At 46.5% G+C, this 15578-nt stretch overlaps 31 non-coding genes and 6 pseudogenes across 31 annotated transcripts; all 37 read left to right on the plus strand.

Moving 5' to 3' along the window:
- Positions 1-69: 69 nt before the first annotated feature.
- Positions 70-344, plus strand: LOC149606425 (signal recognition particle RNA; annotated as a pseudogene).
- An 89-nt stretch (positions 345-433) lies between these two features.
- On the plus strand, positions 434-733 carry LOC149606426 (signal recognition particle RNA). The gene has a single exon (XR_016377196.1).
- Positions 734-822: 89 nt separating this feature from the next.
- LOC149606427 (signal recognition particle RNA) lies at positions 823-1122 on the plus strand. Its single transcript, XR_016377645.1, has one exon.
- Positions 1123-1211: 89 nt separating this feature from the next.
- Positions 1212-1486, plus strand: LOC149606428 (signal recognition particle RNA; annotated as a pseudogene).
- Positions 1487-1575: 89 nt separating this feature from the next.
- On the plus strand, positions 1576-1875 carry LOC149606429 (signal recognition particle RNA). Its single transcript, XR_016377301.1, has one exon.
- An 89-nt stretch (positions 1876-1964) lies between these two features.
- On the plus strand, positions 1965-2264 carry LOC149606430 (signal recognition particle RNA). Its single transcript, XR_016377586.1, has one exon.
- An 89-nt stretch (positions 2265-2353) lies between these two features.
- LOC149606431 (signal recognition particle RNA) lies at positions 2354-2628 on the plus strand (annotated as a pseudogene).
- Positions 2629-2717: 89 nt separating this feature from the next.
- Positions 2718-3017, plus strand: LOC149606432 (signal recognition particle RNA). Its single transcript, XR_016377303.1, has one exon.
- Positions 3018-3106: 89 nt separating this feature from the next.
- LOC149606433 (signal recognition particle RNA) lies at positions 3107-3406 on the plus strand. The gene has a single exon (XR_016377587.1).
- An 89-nt stretch (positions 3407-3495) lies between these two features.
- LOC149606434 (signal recognition particle RNA) lies at positions 3496-3770 on the plus strand (annotated as a pseudogene).
- An 89-nt stretch (positions 3771-3859) lies between these two features.
- Positions 3860-4154, plus strand: LOC149606435 (signal recognition particle RNA). The gene has a single exon (XR_016377208.1).
- Positions 4155-5525: 1371 nt separating this feature from the next.
- On the plus strand, positions 5526-5800 carry LOC149606436 (signal recognition particle RNA; annotated as a pseudogene).
- Positions 5801-5889: 89 nt separating this feature from the next.
- On the plus strand, positions 5890-6189 carry LOC149606437 (signal recognition particle RNA). Its single transcript, XR_016377172.1, has one exon.
- An 89-nt stretch (positions 6190-6278) lies between these two features.
- On the plus strand, positions 6279-6578 carry LOC149606438 (signal recognition particle RNA). The gene has a single exon (XR_016377658.1).
- Positions 6579-6667: 89 nt separating this feature from the next.
- On the plus strand, positions 6668-6942 carry LOC149606439 (signal recognition particle RNA; annotated as a pseudogene).
- An 89-nt stretch (positions 6943-7031) lies between these two features.
- On the plus strand, positions 7032-7331 carry LOC149606440 (signal recognition particle RNA). Its single transcript, XR_016377352.1, has one exon.
- An 88-nt stretch (positions 7332-7419) lies between these two features.
- Positions 7420-7719, plus strand: LOC149606441 (signal recognition particle RNA). The gene has a single exon (XR_016377346.1).
- An 89-nt stretch (positions 7720-7808) lies between these two features.
- On the plus strand, positions 7809-8108 carry LOC149606442 (signal recognition particle RNA). The gene has a single exon (XR_016377551.1).
- An 89-nt stretch (positions 8109-8197) lies between these two features.
- Positions 8198-8497, plus strand: LOC149606443 (signal recognition particle RNA). Its single transcript, XR_016377480.1, has one exon.
- An 89-nt stretch (positions 8498-8586) lies between these two features.
- Positions 8587-8886, plus strand: LOC149606444 (signal recognition particle RNA). The gene has a single exon (XR_016377683.1).
- An 89-nt stretch (positions 8887-8975) lies between these two features.
- On the plus strand, positions 8976-9275 carry LOC149606445 (signal recognition particle RNA). Its single transcript, XR_016377114.1, has one exon.
- Positions 9276-9364: 89 nt separating this feature from the next.
- On the plus strand, positions 9365-9664 carry LOC149606446 (signal recognition particle RNA). Its single transcript, XR_016377371.1, has one exon.
- Positions 9665-9752: 88 nt separating this feature from the next.
- Positions 9753-10052, plus strand: LOC149606447 (signal recognition particle RNA). Its single transcript, XR_016377440.1, has one exon.
- An 89-nt stretch (positions 10053-10141) lies between these two features.
- On the plus strand, positions 10142-10441 carry LOC149606448 (signal recognition particle RNA). Its single transcript, XR_016377372.1, has one exon.
- An 88-nt stretch (positions 10442-10529) lies between these two features.
- LOC149606449 (signal recognition particle RNA) lies at positions 10530-10829 on the plus strand. The gene has a single exon (XR_016377465.1).
- Positions 10830-10918: 89 nt separating this feature from the next.
- Positions 10919-11218, plus strand: LOC149606450 (signal recognition particle RNA). Its single transcript, XR_016377424.1, has one exon.
- Positions 11219-11307: 89 nt separating this feature from the next.
- On the plus strand, positions 11308-11607 carry LOC149606451 (signal recognition particle RNA). The gene has a single exon (XR_016377481.1).
- Positions 11608-11696: 89 nt separating this feature from the next.
- LOC149606452 (signal recognition particle RNA) lies at positions 11697-11996 on the plus strand. The gene has a single exon (XR_016377494.1).
- Positions 11997-12085: 89 nt separating this feature from the next.
- Positions 12086-12384, plus strand: LOC149606453 (signal recognition particle RNA). The gene has a single exon (XR_016377184.1).
- Positions 12385-12473: 89 nt separating this feature from the next.
- On the plus strand, positions 12474-12773 carry LOC149606454 (signal recognition particle RNA). The gene has a single exon (XR_016377182.1).
- Positions 12774-12862: 89 nt separating this feature from the next.
- Positions 12863-13162, plus strand: LOC149606455 (signal recognition particle RNA). Its single transcript, XR_016377425.1, has one exon.
- An 89-nt stretch (positions 13163-13251) lies between these two features.
- On the plus strand, positions 13252-13551 carry LOC149606456 (signal recognition particle RNA). The gene has a single exon (XR_016377482.1).
- An 89-nt stretch (positions 13552-13640) lies between these two features.
- On the plus strand, positions 13641-13940 carry LOC149606457 (signal recognition particle RNA). Its single transcript, XR_016377607.1, has one exon.
- An 89-nt stretch (positions 13941-14029) lies between these two features.
- Positions 14030-14329, plus strand: LOC149606458 (signal recognition particle RNA). The gene has a single exon (XR_016377115.1).
- Positions 14330-14418: 89 nt separating this feature from the next.
- LOC149606459 (signal recognition particle RNA) lies at positions 14419-14718 on the plus strand. Its single transcript, XR_016377373.1, has one exon.
- Positions 14719-14806: 88 nt separating this feature from the next.
- Positions 14807-15106, plus strand: LOC149606460 (signal recognition particle RNA). The gene has a single exon (XR_016377347.1).
- Positions 15107-15195: 89 nt separating this feature from the next.
- On the plus strand, positions 15196-15495 carry LOC149606461 (signal recognition particle RNA). Its single transcript, XR_016377426.1, has one exon.
- The last annotated feature ends 83 nt before the right edge of the window (positions 15496-15578 follow it).

Here is a 15578-nt window from a genome sequence, read left to right on the forward strand (position 1 = left end):
ATAGTGATTTTAACTTCAATGTTCTTATCCTTGCAAAGTTTGAAATGTTTTATTCGAGATAACTTTGCAGCTGAGAGTTGTGGCGAGCTCCTGTAATCCAGCCCTTTGGAAGCTAGAATCGATGGATGGTATGAGGTTGGGATTCCTGTGACTCATGGACTCGTGTAGATCGGACGTCCGCGTTAAGCTGGGTGTCAATATGGTCGTCTTCAGGTAACTGATGGACCACCAGGTTGTTCTAAGGAGGGACAAAACGGCTCAGGGCGGTAACACAGCATTCGGGATAACGTCTGAGAGCGAGCTTCGAGTCACAGCGCAACCAATACGACCCTACTCGATTCTTATGTCAGTCTTTACACTTCAGATAGTGATTTTAACTTCAATGTTGTTATCCTTTCAAAGTTTGAATTGTTTTATTCGAGGTAACTTTGCAGCTGGGAGTTGTGGCGTTCCCCTGTAATCCAGCCCTTTGGAAGCTAGAATCGATGGACGGTATGAGGTTGGGATTCCTGTAACTCAAGGACTCGTGTAGATCGGACGTACGCGATAAGCTGGGTGTAAATATGGTCGTCTTCAGGTGGCTCATGGACCACCAGGTTGTACTAAGGAGGGAAAAAACGGCTCAGGGCGGTAACGCAGCAGGCAAAAGTTACCGCATTCGGCAGTGACGGGAAAGCGTCTGAGAGCGAGCTTCGAGTCACAACGCAACCAATGCGACTGTACACGATTCTTATGTCAGTCTTTACACTTTAGATAGTGATTTTAACTTCAATGTTCTTATCCTTGCAAAGTTTGAAATGTTTTATTCGAGATAACTTTGCAGCTGAGAGTTGTGGCGAGCTCCTGTAATCCAGCCCTTTGGAAGCTAGAATCGATGGATGGTATGACGTTGGGATTCCCATGACTCATGGACTCGTGTAGATCGGACGTCCGCGTTAAGCTGGGTGTCAATATGGTCGTCTTCAGGTAACTGATGGACCACCAGGTTGTTCTAAGGAGGGACAAAACGGCTCAGGGCGGTAACGCAGCAGGCAAAAGTTCCCGCATTCGGCAGTGACGGGATAACGTCTGAGAGCGATCTTCGAGTCACAACGCAACCAATACGACCGTACACGATTCTTACGTCAGTCTTTACACTTCAGATAGTGATTTTAACTTCAATGTTGTTATTCTTTCAAAGTTTGAATTGTTTTATTCGAGGTAACTTTGCAGCTGGGAATTGTGGCGTTCCCCTGTAATTCAGCCCTTTGGAAGCTAGAATCGATGGACGGTATGAGGTTGGGATTCCTGTAACTCAAGGACTCCTGTAGATCGGACGTCCGCGATAAGCTGGGTGTCAATATGGTCGTCTTCAGGTAACTGATGGACCACCAAGTTGTTCTAAGGAGGGACAAACCGGCTCAGGGCGGTAACGCAGCATTCGGGATAACGTCTGAGAACGAGCTTCGAGTCACAGCGCAACCAATACGACCGTACACGATTCTTATGTCAGTCTTTACACTTCAGATAGTGATTTTAACTTCAATGTTGTTATCCTTTCAAAGTTTGAATTGTTTTATTCGAGGTAACTTTGCAGCTGGGAGTTGTGGCGTTCCCCTGTAATCCAGCCCTTCGGAAGCTAGAATCGATGGAGGGTATGAGGTTGGGATTCCTGTAACTCAAGGACTCGTGCAGATCGGACGTCCGCGTTAAGCTGGGTGTCAATATGGTCGTCTTCAGGTAACTGATGGACCACCAGGTTGTTCTAAGGAGGGACAAACTGGCTCAGGGCGGTAACGCAGCAGGCAAAAGTTCCCGCATTCGGCAGTGACGGGATAACGTCTGAGAGCGAGCTTCGAGTCACAACGCAACCAATACGACCGTACTCGATTCTTATGTCAGTCTTTACACTTCAGATAGTGATTTTAACTTCAATGTTCTTATCCTTGCAAAGTTTGAAATGTTTTATTCGAGATAACTTTGCAGCTGAGAGTTGTGGCGAGCTCCTGTAATCCAGCCCTTTGGAAGCTAGAATCGATGGATGGTATGACGTTGGGATTCCTATGACTCATGGACTCGTGTAGATCGGACGTCCACGTTAAGCTGGGTGTCAATATGGTCGTCTTCAGGTAACTGATGGACCACCAGGTTGTTCTAAGGAGGGACAAAACGGCTCAGGGCGGTAACGCAGCAGGCAAAAGTTCCCGCATTCGGCAGTGACGGGATAACGTCTGAGAGCGATCTTCGAGTCACAACGCAACCAATACGACCGTACACGATTCTTACGTCAGTCTTTACACTTCACATAGTGATTTTAACTTCAATGTTGTTATTCTTTCAAAGTTTGAATTGTTTTATTCGAGGTAACTTTGCAGCTGGGAGTTGTGGCGTTCCCCTGTAATTCAGCCCTTTGGAAGCTAGAATCGATGGACGGTATGAGGTTGGGATTCCTGTAACTCAAGGACTCCTGTAGATCGGACGTCCGCGATAAGCTGGGTGTCAATATGGTCGTCTTCAGGTAACTGATGGACCACCAAGTTGTTCTAAGGAGGGACAAACCGGCTCAGGGCGGTAACGCAGCATTCGGGATAACGTCTGAGAACGAGCTTCGAGTCACAGCGCAACCAATACGACCGTACACGATTCTTATGTCAGTCTTTACACTTCAGATAGTGATTTTAACTTCAATGTTGTTATCCTTTCAAAGTTTGAATTGTTTTATTCGAGGTAACTTTGCAGCTGGGAGTTGTGGCGTTCCCCTGTAATCCAGCCCTTCGGAAGCTAGAATCGATGGAGGGTATGAGGTTGGGATTCCTGTAACTCAAGGACTCGTGCAGATCGGACGTCCGCGTTAAGCTGGGTGTCAATATGGTCGTCTTCAGGTAACTGATGGACCACCAGGTTGTTCTAAGGAGGGACAAACTGGCTCAGGGCGGTAACGCAGCAGGCAAAAGTTCCCGCATTCGGCAGTGACGGGATAACGTCTGAGAGCGAGCTTCGAGTCACAACGCAACCAATACGACCGTACTCGATTCTTATGTCAGTCTTTACACTTCAGATAGTGATTTTAACTTCAATGTTCTTATCCTTGCAAAGTTTGAAATGTTTTATTCGAGATAACTTTGCAGCTGAGAGTTGTGGCGAGCTCCTGTAATCCAGCCCTTTGGAAGCTAGAATCGATGGATGGTATGACGTTGGGATTCCTATGACTCATGGACTCGTGTAGATCGGACGTCCACGTTAAGCTGGGTGTCAATATGGTCGTCTTCAGGTAACTGATGGACCACCAGGTTGTTCTAAGGAGGGACAAAACGGCTCAGGGCGGTAACGCAGCAGGCAAAAGTTCCCGCATTCGGCAGTGACGGGATAACGTCTGAGAGCGATCTTCGAGTCACAACGCAACCAATACGACCGTACACGATTCTTACGTCAGTCTTTACACTTCACATAGTGATTTTAACTTCAATGTTGTTATTCTTTCAAAGTTTGAATTGTTTTATTCGAGGTAACTTTGCAGCTGGGAGTTGTGGCGTTCCCCTGTAATTCAGCCCTTTGGAAGCTAGAATCGATGGACGGTATGAGGTTGGGATTCCTGTAACTCAAGGACTCCTGTAGATCGGACGTCCGCGATAAGCTGGGTGTCAATATGGTCGTCTTCAGGTAACTGATGGACCACCAAGTTGTTCTAAGGAGGGACAAACCGGCTCAGGGCGGTAACGCAGCATTCGGGATAACGTCTGAGAGCGAGCTTCGAGTCACAGCGCAACCAATACGACCGTACACGATTCTTATGTCAGTCTTTACACTTCAGATAGAGATTTTAACTTCAATGTTGTTATTCTTTCAAAGTTTGAATTGTTTTATTCGAGGTAACTTTGCAGCTGGGAGTTGTGGAGTTCCCCTGTAATTCAGCCCTTTGGAAGCTAGAATCGATGGACGGTATGAGGTTGGGATTCCTGTAACTCAAGGACTCGTGTAGATCGGACGTCCGCGATAAGCTGGGTGTAAATATGGTCGTCTTCAGGTAGCTCATGGACCACCAGGTTGTACTAAGGAGGGACAAAACGGCTCAGGGCGGTAACGCAGCAGGCAAAAGCTACCGCATTCGGCAGTGACGGGATAACGTCTGAGAGCAAGCTTCGAGTCACAACCAGTCTTGGAAATAAGGATTTTTTTGAAACTAGTCCTCGGGACCAGTGACCCCCAGCGTCTACAATATTAAACTGGTTTTCGGGACCAGTGACCGTATCCCTAATTTATTTTTTACTAATCCTATTGAAAAATTAAGGGAGTATTTCTTTGACGCACAGCCCATTCGATCGGGCTATAGATGCAAAATTATGTCAAAACTCTTAACATTTCCGTCATCGGGAGAAACACCGTTTTTTGGTCCTAATTTTGAAAATACTGGTTGAAATCTCTTGAAATTTTAATGAGATTTGCAAAATGTTTGGTATTTTTGTGCAAATTTTTACTCTTACAAAGCTTTTTGTAACAACATTAAAACGAAAATTAACCATAATTTAATGGCTTAGTCTCAAACAATTTAAATTTGTTTCCTTCTGTATCACTGGTTCGAGTCTCTTGAAATTTTAGTGAAAGGCATATTGAAAGGTTTTAAATTATCGTGGAAAATTTCGAACTTTTAAAACGAATAGTTCTTTTCCTAAAATTTCCCTAAGCGACTAAATAGGTTGTAGGATTATGCACAAGCACAATTTTAATGGATTTTTTGGAAGTGAATTGCTTCTTTGAAAACTTTGAAACTTCGCACCATAATTTGAAACCGTTCAATGTGCCTCTCACTAAAATTTCAAGAGATTCGAACAAGTGAAACGGAAGAAACTTATTAAACCGTTCCAAGACCAAGCCCTTTAATTAGGGCTAATTTTCGTTCTAATATTTATACAAAAAACTATAAAGGGGAAACTTTTGAAAATTTCCAAAACATAGCAAACGTTGTTTTGCACATCTCTTTAAAATTTCAAGAGATTTGCACCAGTAGTTTCAAAATTAGGGCTAAATAACTGTGTTCCTCCCATAGCTGGCCATGTTAAAAGCTGGCTCCTTGGATTTTGCGAGCGAAAAAGCCCAAAATTCCCAACACGCGCTTTTACATACTAAAAACATTGTGTGGAGGGGCTTCTATAGCGTGTGAGCCAAAGCGTGATCGAGTGGGCTGTGGTTGTAGCAAGGAAGGCAAGAATGAGAAAAAGTCAAGGCTAGGAGACTATATCCATGGAGTAGAAATTTATAATGACTAGAATTTTTAAACTGGTCCCTCCTGAATTTTCATAAAAATTCTCAATTAATAAACTGGTCCCAAGGACCAGTAACCCCCGGATTTTGAATAAAAAAACTGGTCCGAGCAATTAATAAACTGGTTTTTGACCTGTGGACCTGTGCTATTTCCAAGACTGGTCACAACGCAACCAATGCGACTTCACACGATTCTTATGTCAGTCTTTACACTTTAGATAGTGATTTTAACTTCTATGTTCTTATCCTTGCAAAGTTTGAAATGTTTTATTCGAGATAACTTTGCAGCTGAGAGTTGTGGCGAGCTCCTGTAATCCAGCCCTTTGGAAGCTAGAATCGATGGATGGTATGAGGTTGGGATTCCTGTGACTCATGGACTCGTGTAGATCGGACGTCCGCGTTAAGCTGGGTGTCAATATGGTCGTCTTCAGGTAACTGATGGACCACCAGGTTGTTCTAAGGAGGGACAAAACGGCTCAGGGCGGTAACGCAGCATTCGGGATAACGTCTGAGAGCGAGCTTCGAGTCACAGCGCAACCAATACGACCCTACTCGATTCTTATGTCAGTCTTTACACTTCAGATAGTGATTTTAACTTCAATGTTGTTATCCTTTCAAAGTTTGAATTGTTTTATTCGAGGTAACTTTGCAGCTGGGAGTTGTGGCGTTCCCCTGTAATCCAGCCCTTTGGAAGCTAGAATCGATGGACGGTATGAGGTTGGGATTCCTGTAACTCAAGGACTCGTGTAGATCGGACGTCCGCGATAAGCTGGGTGTAAATATGGTCGTCTTCAGGTGGCTCATGGACCACCAGGTTGTACTAAGGAGGGAAAAAACGGCTCAGGGCGGTAACGCAGCAGGCAAAAGTTACCGCATTCGGCAGTGACGGGAAAGCGTCTGAGAGCGAGCTTCGAGTCACAACGCAACCAATGCGACTGTACACGATTTTTATGTCAGTCTTTACACTTTAGATAGTGATTTTAACTTCAATGTTCTTATCCTTGCAAAGTTTGAAATGTTTTATTCGAGATAACTTTGCAGCTGAGAGTTGTGGCGAGCTCCTGTAATCCAGCCCTTTGGAAGCTAGAATCGATGGATGGTATGACGTTGGGATTCCCATGACTCATGGACTCGTGTAGATCGGACGTCCGCGTTAAGCTGGGTGTCAATATGGTCGTCTTCAGGTAACTGATGGACCACCAGGTTGTTCTAAGGGGGGACAAAACGGCTCAGGGCGGTAACGCAGCAGGCAAAAGTTCCCGCATTCGGCAGTGACGGGATAACGTCTGAGAGCGATCTTCGAGTCACAACGCAACCAATACGACCGTACACGATTCTTACGTCAGTCTTTACACTTCAGATAGTGATTTTAACTTCAATGTTGTTATTCTTTCAAAGTTTGAATTGTTTTATTCGAGGTAACTTTGCAGCTGGGAGTTGTGGCGTTCCCCTGTAATTCAGCCCTTTGGAAGCTAGAATCGATGGACGGTATGAGGTTGGGATTCCTGTAACTCAAGGACTCCTGTAGATCGGACGTCCGCGATAAGCTGGGTGTCAATATGGTCGTCTTCAGGTAACTGATGGACCACCAAGTTGTTCTAAGGAGGGACAAACCGGCTCAGGGCGGTAACGCAGCATTCGGGATAACGTCTGAGAACGAGCTTCGAGTCACAGCGCAACCAATACGACCGTACACGATTCTTATGTCAGTCTTTACACTTCAGATAGTGATTTTAACTTCAATGTTGTTATCCTTTCAAAGTTTGAATTGTTTTATTCGAGGTAACTTCGCAGCTGGGAGTTGTGGCGTTCCCCTGTAATCCAGCCCTTCGGAAGCTAGAATCGATGGAGGGTATGAGGTTGGGATTCCTGTAACTCAAGGACTCGTGCAGATCGGACGTCCGCGTTAAGCTGGGTGTCAATATGGTCGTCTTCAGGTAACTGATGGACCACCAGGTTGTTCTAAGGAGGGACAAACCGGCTCAGGGCGGTAACGCAGCAGGCAAAAGTTCCCGCATTCGGCAGTGACGGGATAACGTCTGAGAGCGAGCTTCGAGTCACAACGCAACCAATACGACCGTACACGATTCTTATGTCAGTCTTTACACTTCAGATAGTGATTTTAACTTCAATGTTGTTATTCTTTAAAGTTTGAATTGTTTTATTCGAGGTAACTTTGCAGCTGGGAGTTGTGGCGAGCTCCTGTAATCCAGCCCTTTGGAAGCTAGAATCGATGGATGGTATGAGGTTGGGATTCCTGTGACTCATGGGCTCGTGTAGATCGGACGTCCGCGTTAAGCTGGGTGTCAATATGGTCGTCTTCAGGTAACTGATGGACCACCAGGTTGTTTTAAGGAGGGACAAAACGGCTCAGGGCGGTAACGCAGCAGTCAAAAGTTACCGCATTCGGCAGTGACGGGATAACGTCTGAGAGCGAGCTTCGAGTCACAACGCAACCAATACGACCGTACACGATTCTTATGTCAGTCTTTACACTTCAGATAGTGATTTTAACTTCAATGTTGTTATCCTTTCAAAGTTTGAATTGTTTTATTCGAGGTAACTTTGCAGCTGGGAGTTGTGGCGTTCCCCTGTAATCCAGCCCTTCGGAAGCTAGAATCGATGGATGGTATGAGGTTGGGATTCCTGTAACTCAAGGACTCGTGTAGATCGGACGTCCGCGTTAAGCTGGGTGTCAATATGGTCGTCTTCAGGTAACTGATGAACCACCAGGTTGTTCTAAGGAGGGACAAACCGGCTCAGGGCGGTAACGCAGCAGGCAAAAGTTCCCGCATTCGGCAGTGACGGGATAACCTCTAAGAGCGAGCTTCGAGTCACAACGCAACCAATACGACCGTACACGATTCTTATGTCAGTCTTTACACTTCAGATAGTGATTTTAACTTCAATGTTGTTATCCTTTCAAAGTTTGAATTGTTTTATTCGAGGTAACTTTGCAGCTGGGAGTTGTGGCGTTCCCCTGTAATCCAGCCCTTCGGAAGCCAGAATCGATGGACGGTATGAGGTTGGGATTCCTGTAACTCAAGGACTCGTGTAGATCGGACGTCCGCGATAAGCTGGGTGTCAATATGGTCGTCTTCAGGTAGCTCATGGACCACCAGGTTGTTCTAAGGAGGGACAAACCGGCTCAGGGCGGTAACGCAGCAGGCAAAAGTTCCCGCATTCGGCAGTGACGGGATAACGTCTGAGAGCGAGCTTCGAGTCACAACGCAATCAATACGACCGTACACGATTCTTATGTCAGTCTTTACACTTCAGATAGTGATTTTAACTTCAATGTTGTTATCCTTTCAAAGTTTGAATTGTTTTATTCGAGGAAACTTTGCAGCTGGGAGTTGTGGCGTTCCTCTGTAATCCAGCCCTTCGGAAGCCAGAATCGATGGACGGTATGAGGTTCGGATTCCTGTAACCCAAGGACTCGTGTAGATCGGACGTCCGCGATAAGCTGGGTGTCAATATGGTCGTCTTCAGGTAGCTCATGGACCACCAGGTTGTTCTAAGGAGGGACAAAACGGCTCAGGGCGGTAACGCAGCAGGCAAAAGTTCCCGCATTCGGCAGTGACGGGATAACGTCTGAGAGCGAGCTTCGAGTCACAACGCAACCAATACGACCGTACACGATTCTTATGTCAGTCTTTACACTTCAGATAGTGATTTTAACTTCAATGTTGTTATCCTTTCAAAGTTTGAATTGTTTTACTCGAGGTAACTTTGCAGCTGGGAGTTGTGGCGTTGCCCTATAATCCATCCCTTCGGAAGCTAGAATCGATGGACGGTATGAGGTTGGGATTCCTGTAACCCAAGGACTCGTGTAAATCGGACGTCCGCGTTAAGCTGGGTGTGAATATGGTCGTCTTCAGGTAGCTCATGGACCACCAGGTTGTTCTAAGGAGGGACAAAACGGCTCAGGGCGGTAACGCAGCAGGCAAAAGTTCCCGCATTCGGCAGTGACGGGATAACGTCTGAGAGCGAGCTTCGAGTCACAACGCAACCAATACGACCGTACACGATTCTTATGTCAGTCTTTACACTTCAGATAGTGATTTTAACTTCAATGTTGTTATCCTTTCAAAGTTTGAATTGTTTTATTCGAGGTAACTTTGCAGCTGGGAGTTGTGGCGTTCCCCTGTAATCCAGCCCTTCGGAAGCTAGAATCGATGGATGGTATGAGGTTGGGATTCCTGTAACTCAAGGACTCGTGTAGATCGGACGTCCGCGTTAAGCAGGGTGTCAATATGGTCGTCTTCAGGTAACTGATGAACCACCAGGTTGTTCTAAGGAGGGACAAACCGGCTCAGGGCGGTAACGCAGCAGGCAAAAGTTCCCGCATTCGGCAGTGACGGGATAACGTCTGAGAGCGAGCTTCGAGTCACAACGCAACCAATACGACCGTACACGATTCTTATGTCAGTCTTTACACTTCAGATAGTGATTTTAACTTCAATGTTGTTATTCTTTAAAGTTTGAATTGTTTTATTCGAGGTAACTTTGCAGCTGGGAGTTGTGGCGAGCTCCTGTAATCCAGCCCTTTGGAAGCTAGAATCGATGGATGGTATGAGGTTGGGATTCCTGTGACTCATGGGCTCGTGTAGATCGGACGTCCGCGTTAAGCTGGGTGTCAATATGGTCGTCTTCAGGTAACTAATGGACCACCAGGTTGTTATAAGGAGGGACAAAACGGCTCAGGGCGGTAACGCAGCAGTCAAAAGTTACCGCATTCGGCAGTGACGGGATAACGTCTGAGAGCGAGCTTCGAGTCACAACGCAACCAATACGACCGTACCCGATTCTTATGTCAGTCTTTACACTTCAGATAGTGATTTTAACTTCAATGTTGTTATCCTTTCAAAGTTTGAATTGTTTTATTCGAGGTAACTTTGCAGCTGGGAGTTGTGGCGTTCCCCTGTAATCCAGCCCTTCGGAAGCTAGAATCGATGGATGGTATGAGGTTGGGATTCCTGTAACTCAAGGACTCGTGTAGATCGGACGTCCGCGTTAAGCAGGGTGTCAATATGGTCGTCTTCAGGTAACTGATGAACCACCAGGTTGTTCTAAGGAGGGACAAACCGGCTCAGGGCGGTAACGCAGCAGGCAAAAGTTCCCGCATTCGGCAGTGACGGGATAACGTCTGAGAGCGAGCTTCGAGTCACAACGCAACCAATACGACCGTACACGATTCTTATGTCAGTCTTTACACTTCAGATAGTGATTTTAACTTCAATGTTGTTATTCTTTAAAGTTTGAATTGTTTTATTCGAGGTAACTTTGCAGCTGGGAGTTGTGGCGAGCTCCTGTAATCCAGCCCTTTGGAAGCTAGAATCGATGGATGGTATGAGGTTGGGATTCCTGTGACTCATGGGCTCGTGTAGATCGGACGTCCGCGTTAAGCTGGGTGTCAATATGGTCGTCTTCAGGTAACTAATGGACCACCAGGTTGTTATAAGGAGGGACAAAACGGCTCAGGGCGGTAACGCAGCAGTCAAAAGTTACCGCATTCGGCAGTGACGGGATAACGTCTGAGAGCGAGCTTCGAGTCACAACGCAACCAATACGACCGTACACGATTCTTATGTCAGTCTTTACACTTCAGATAGTGATTTTAACTTCAATGTTGTTATCCTTTCAAAGTTTGAATTGTTTTATTCGAGGTAACTTTGCAGCTGGGAGTTGTGGCGTTCCCCTGTAATCCAGCCCTTCGGAAGCTAGAATCGATGGATGGTATGAGGTTGGGATTCCTGTAACTCAAGGACTCGTGTAGATCGGACGTCCGCGTTAAGCTGGGTGTCAATATGGTCGTCTTCAGGTAACTGATGAACCACCAGGTTGTTCTAAGGAGGGACAAACCGGCTCAGGGCGGTAACGCAGCAGGCAAAAGTTCCCGCATTCGGCAGTGACGGGATAACGTCTGAGAGCGAGCTTCCAGTCACAACGCAACCAATACGACCGTACACGATTCTTATGTCAGTCTTTACACTTCAGATAGTGATTTTAACTTCAATGTTGTTATCCTTTCAAAGTTTGAATTGTTTTATTCGAGGTAACTTTGCAGCTGGGAGTTGTGGCGTTCCCCTGTAATCCAGCCCTTCGGAAGCCAGAATCGATGGACGGTATGAGGTTGGGATTCCTGTAACTCAAGGACTCGTGTAGATCGGACGTCCGCGATAAGCTGGGTGTCAATATGGTCGTCTTCAGGTAGCTCATGGACCACCAGGTTGTTCTAAGGAGGGACAAACCGGCTCAGGGCGGTAACGCAGCAGGCAAAAGTTCCCGCATTCGGCAGTGACGGGATAACGTCTGAGAGCGAGCTTCGAGTCACAACGCAATCAATACGACCGTACACGATTCTTATGTCAGTCTTTACACTTCAGATAGTGATTTTAACTTCAATGTTGTTATCCTTTCAAAGTTTGAATTGTTTTATTCGAGGTAACTTTGCAGCTGGGAGTTGTGGCGTTCCCCTGTAATCCAGCCCTTCGGAAGCTAGAATCGATGGATGGTATGAGGTTGGGATTCCTGTAACTCAAGGACTCGTGTAGATTGGACGTCCGCGTTAAGCTGGGTGTCAATATGGTCGTCTTCAGGTAACTGATGAACCACCAGGTTGTTCTAAGGAGGGACAAACCGGCTCAGGGCGGTAACGCAGCAGGCAAAAGTTCCCGCATTCGGCAGTGACGGGATAACGTCTGAGAGCGAGCTTCCAGTCACAACGCAACCAATACGACCGTACACGATTCTTATGTCAGTCTTTACACTTCAGATAGTGATTTTAACTTCAATGTTGTTATCCTTTCAAAGTTTGAATTGTTTTATTCGAGGTAACTTTGCAGCTGGGAGTTGGGGCGTTGCCCTATATCCAGCCCTTCGGAAGCTAGAATCGATGGACGGTATGAGGTTGGGATTCCTGTAACCCAAGGACTCGTGTAAATAGGACGTCCGCGTTAAGCTGGGTGTCAATATGGTCGTCTTCAGGTAACTGATGGACCACCAGGTTGTTCTAAGGAGGGACAAACCGGCTCAGGGCGGTAACGCAGCAGGCAAAAGTTCCCGCATTCGGCAGTGACGGGATAACCTCTAAGAGCGAGCTTCGAGTCACAACGCAACCAATACGACCGTACACGATTCTTATGTCAGTCTTTACACTTCAGATAGTGATTTTAACTTCATTGTTGTTATCCTTTCAAAGTTTGAATTGTTTTACTCGAGGTAACTTTGCAGCTGGGAGTTGTGGCGTTGCCCTATAATCCATCCCTTCGGAAGCTAGAATCGATGGACGGTATGAGGTTGGGATTCCTGTAACCCAAGGACTCGTGTAAATCGGACGTCCGCGTTAAGCTGGGTGTGAATATGGTCGTCTTCAGGTAGCTCATGGACCACCAGGTTGTTCTAAGGAGGGACAAACCGGCTCAGGGCGGTAACGCAGCAGTCAAAAGTTACCGCATTCGGCAGTGACGGGATAACGTCTGAGAGCGAGCTTCGAGTCACAACGCAACCAATACGACCGTACACGATTCTTATGTCAGTCTTTACACTTCAGATAGTGATTTTAACTTCAATGTTGTTATCCTTTCAAAGTTTGAATTGTTTTATTCGAGGTAACTTTGCAGCTGGGAGTTGTGGCGTTCCCCTGTAATCCAGCCCTTCGGAAGCTAGAATCGATGGATGGTATGAGGTTGGGATTCCTGTAACTCAAGGACTCGTGTAGATCGGACGTCCGCGTTAAGCTGGGTGTCAATATGGTCGTCTTCAGGTAACTGATGAACCACCAGGTTGTTCTAAGGAGGGACAAACCGGCTCAGGGCGGTAACGCAGCAGGCAAAAGTTCCCGCATTCGGCAGTGACGGGATAACGTCTGAGAGCGAGCTTCCAGTCACAACGCAACCAATACGACCGTACACGATTCTTATGTCAGTCTTTACACTTCAGATAGTGATTTTAACTTCAATGTTGTTATCCTTTCAAAGTTTGAATTGTTTTATTCGAGGTAACTTTGCAGCTGGGAGTTGTGGCGTTCCCCTGTAATCCAGCCCTTCGGAAGCCAGAATCGATGGACGGTATGAGGTTGGGATTCCTGTAACTCAAGGACTCGTGTAGATCGGACGTCCGCGATAAGCTGGGTGTCAATATGGTCGTCTTCAGGTAGCTCATGGACCACCAGGTTGTTCTAAGGAGGGACAAACCGGCTCAGGGCGGTAACGCAGCAGGCAAAAGTTCCCGCATTCGGCAGTGACGGGATAACGTCTGAGAGCGAGCTTCGAGTCACAACGCAATCAATACGACCGTACACGATTCTTATGTCAGTCTTTACACTTCAGATAGTGATTTTAACTTCAATGTTGTTATCCTTTCAAAGTTTGAATTGTTTTATTCGAGGTAACTTTGCAGCTGGGAGTTGTGGCGTTCCTCTGTAATCCAGCCCTTCGGAAGCCAGAATCGATGGACGGTATGAGGTTGGGATTCCTGTAACCCAAGGACTCGTGTAGATCGGACGTCCGCGATAAGCTGGGTGTCAATATGGTCGTCTTCAGGTAGCTCATGGACCACCAGGTTGTTCTAAGGAGGGACAAAACGGCTCAGGGCGGTAACGCAGCAGGCAAAAGTTCCCGCATTCGGCAGTGACGGGATAACGTCTGAGAGCGAGCTTCGAGTCACAACGCAACCAATACGACCGTACACGATTCTTATGTCAGTCTTTACACTTCAGATAGTGATTTTAACTTCAATATTGTTATCCTTTCAAAGTTTGAATTGTTTTACTCGAGGTAACTTTGCAGCTGGGAGTTGTGGCGTTGCCCTATAATCCATCCCTTCGGAAGCTAGAATCGATGGACGGTATGAGGTTGGGATTCCTGTAACCCAAGGACTCGTGTAAATCGGACGTCCGCGTTAAGCTGGGTGTGAATATGGTCGTCTTCAGGTAGCTCATGGACCACCAGGTTGTTCTAAGGAGGGACAAAACGGCTCAGGGCGGTAACGCAGCAGGCAAAAGTTCCCGCATTCGGCAGTGACGGGATAACGTCTGAGAGCGAGCTTCGAGTCACAACGCAACCAATACGACCGTACACGATTCTTATGTCAGTCTTTACACTTCAGATAGTGATTTTAACTTCAATGTTGTTATCCTTTCAAAGTTTGAATTGTTTTATTCGAGGTAACTTTGCAGCTGGGAGTTGTGGCGTTCCCCTGTAATCCAGCCCTTCGGAAGCTAGAATCGATGGATGGTATGAGGTTGGGATTCCTGTAACTCAAGGACTCGTGTAGATCGGACGTCCGCGTTAAGCAGGGTGTCAATATGGTCGTCTTCAGGTAACTGATGAACCACCAGGTTGTTCTAAGGAGGGACAAACCGGCTCAGGGCGGTAACGCAGCAGGCAAAAGTTCCCGCATTCGGCAGTGACGGGATAACGTCTGAGAGCGAGCTTCGAGTCACAACGCAACCAATACGACCGTACACGATTCTTATGTCAGTCTTTACACTTCAGATAGTGATTTTAACTTCAATGTTGTTATTCTTTAAAGTTTGAATTGTTTTATTCGAGGTAACTTTGCAGCTGGGAGTTGTGGCGAGCTCCTGTAATCCAGCCCTTTGGAAGCTAGAATCGATGGATGGTATGAGGTTGGGATTCCTGTGACTCATGGGCTCGTGTAGATCGGACGTCCGCGTTAAGCTGGGTGTCAATATGGTCGTCTTCAGGTAACTGATGGACCACCAGGTTGTTTTAAGGAGGGACAAAACGGCTCAGGGCGGTAACGCAGCAGTCAAAAGTTACCGCATTCGGCAGTGACGGGATAACGTCTGAGAGCGAGCTTCGAGTCACAACGCAACCAATACGACCGTACACGATTCTTATGTCAGTCTTTACACTTCAGATAGTGATTTTAACTTCAATGTTGTTATCCTTTCAAAGTTTGAATTGTTTTATTCGAGGTAACTTTGCAGCTGGGAGTTGTGGCGTTCCCCTGTAATCCAGCCCTTCGGAAGCTAGAATCGATGGATGGTATGAGGTTGGGATTCCTGTAACTCAAGGACTCGTGTAGATCGGACGTCCGCGTTAAGCTGGGTGTCAATATGGTCGTCTTCAGGTAACTGATGAACCACCAGGTTGTTCTAAGGAGGGACAAACCGGCTCAGGGCGGTAACGCAGCAGGCAAAAGTTCCCGCATTCGGCAGTGACGGGATAACGTCTGAGAGCGAGCTTCCAGTCACAACGCAACCAATACGACCGTACACGATTCTTATGTCAGTCTTTACACTTCAGATAGTGATTTTAACTTCAATGTTGTTATCCTTTCAAAGTTTGAATTGTTTTATTCGAGGTAAC

Source organism: Phalangium opilio, unplaced genomic scaffold (genome assembly GCF_054372755.1).
Source record: "Phalangium opilio isolate 3A_F unplaced genomic scaffold, DU_Popi_V2 ptg000352l_1, whole genome shotgun sequence".
In the NCBI taxonomy this organism is placed as follows: domain Eukaryota; kingdom Metazoa; phylum Arthropoda; class Arachnida; order Opiliones; family Phalangiidae; genus Phalangium; species Phalangium opilio.